The sequence below is a fragment of the Sminthopsis crassicaudata genome, chromosome 1, assembly GCF_048593235.1.
Source record: "Sminthopsis crassicaudata isolate SCR6 chromosome 1, ASM4859323v1, whole genome shotgun sequence".
NCBI classification, from domain to species: Eukaryota; Metazoa; Chordata; class Mammalia; order Dasyuromorphia; family Dasyuridae; genus Sminthopsis; species Sminthopsis crassicaudata.
The window spans coordinates 739241645-739243964 of NC_133617.1; positions in this window are offsets into that span (position 1 = coordinate 739241645).

A 2320-nucleotide genomic window follows, 5' to 3' on the forward strand; every position below is an offset into this window, starting at 1 on the left:
GAGCCTTTCTTCCGCCTTCTCCCCTCAGTGCTAATGCCTTTCTTCCAATATACTCTACCTCTTGTACAAGTCTAGTTGTTTGCATGTCCTTCCTTCCTCCTTTCTATTAGATTGTGAATTTATTTAAAGACAAGTGGATTTTTGCCTTTCTTTACATCCCTAGTGATTAGTACAGTGTCTGGCATATAGTAGGAGTGTAATACATGTTTGTTGACTTTCCTCTTTAAAATATCCCATAGATTTTCAGGATGCTTACCCTGGAAAAAATTTAAACTGGAATAGATTATCTCCCAAAAGTGTTCCTCCCACATGCAGAAGGCCACAACCAATTGAAAGTGCATTTTATTGGGGCTTTCTCTCAGGGATGTAGAGATCATTGACCCTTCCAGTGGCTCTGATTAGTCCCTCTTGGAAGGAACACAAGTGTCAGTAATCCACTCTCCAAAGTGAAGGGTGTGGGTGAGTCCAGAGTTGAGGAGTCCAGAACAAAGGTTTTTCTGCAGCAAAGGGATCTAGAAGCCTTAACTAAATCCCATGTTTATTTAGCGTAGAGTTAAGGACAATAGCAGTCTGCTTGCCCAACTTGTCTTGGAAGACTTAAGTCATCTTGATAAATAGAAGGAAACATTATCTTTGGAGTCAGAGAAGAGGGAGGCAAATCTTGTTCCTGACTCTAACTACCTGTGTGACCCTGGGTTAACTTTATCATCTCCCTGGGCCTCAGTCTTGTCATCTATAAGACGTGTGTATGTGTGTGTGCACATGTGAGCACATTATATTAGATGATTCCCGAGGTCGGTTCTAGCTCTACCTCTTATTACTTTGTAGGAGAATGAAAAAGTAATCATAAGTCTTGTTCCCTCTTCCTTGAGGCTGAAGGCTCATGAGTCAAGCCCAAAGGTAAATAAATGGTTCTTGCACGATGGGAAATCTTGCAGGACATCCTAAAGGTAAATAAATGGTTCTTGCATGATGGGAAATCTTGCAGGACATCCTAAAGATAAATAAATGGTTCTTGCATGATGGGAAATCTTCCAGAACATCCTAAATCCTAAAGCACAGAGTTGATGTGACTCCTGTGAGTTTCTTTGGGATCTTTTTTTTTTTTTTTTTGCTCTTCATTGAGTAAATTAGGAAAGTTCCAAGTAAGTTTAATGAAGATGCAATCAAACGAAGGAGAGTGGTAAGTTAAACAAATAAATGACTTTGGATCCAGAAAGACCTGGAGTGAACTCCTGCCTCTGATACTCTTGCTGTGTCTCAGCAGCTCTCCAAGACTCTAAAGTACATATGAGTTGCTGTGATTTGAGATCAATGAAAGGCTTTTTACTCCCTCCCCAGAAACTTTCCACATAACTGAAATCACCTGCCCGAATCACCTGAAAATGGTTCCTCAAAAATAAGTGTAGTAGGGAGCTAAGGATTATCCTTCCCAATTCATGGGTGAAGAAACTGAGATTCTGAGAAGTGGGTTTGCTTAGGACCCCATTGCTGATGAGTATATGAGGAAGGACTGGAACTCAAGGCTCATGGACTTTAAGTCCCGGGCTCTCATGGTTATCCCACTCTGTCAGAGGGCTCAGGCCATGGTGGGGTGGCAGGGAGTTTGGGTGGCTGGGGGCTCTGCAAGTGAGAAAGCTGTGACTCATGTGCTGAGAACAAGATGAAGAAAGAGTCATTGTCCCATCCTCTGGGTGACCCTGTCCAGAGCAAGGGGCAGGGTTTCCTCCCCATTTGTCTTTTCCCTCTTCCTCTTTTGCCTCCCTCCTATTCTATCCCTCCTATCCTGGTCTCTAATAGGAGTAAAGCTCTCCAGGTGCCATCCTGATTAAAAAGGTAGGGAGGCTGAAAGAAGATGAATTCTGCAGCTTCATCCCCCTCCCTTCTTCTCTGCCTCCGACCTGTCCCTTCCCAGCCTATCCAGCACCACCACATCCTTCAGTATCCTCATTCAGTATCAGTCTTCTTTGGGATATTCACTCCTAGGGGTTTCATGGAGTTCTCTCAATGGGTGAGATCATTCATATAAATACAGAGATTTAAAAAAGCATTTGAGTTAGTTACTGATACCTGCTAAGTTGTTTTTCTTTTAAGCATACTTTGTCAGTCATTTACAAAGATATGTCAATTTTGTTTTCTTTCTCAGGTTTTTTTTTCCTTCTTGATCCATTTTTTTTCTTGTGCAGCAAGATAATTGTAAAAATACATATACATATATTGGATCTAACGTGTATTTCAACATATTTAACATATATTAGACTACCTGCCAGCTAGGGGAGGGAACGGGAGGAAGGAAGGGAAAAGTTGGCACAGAAGGCTT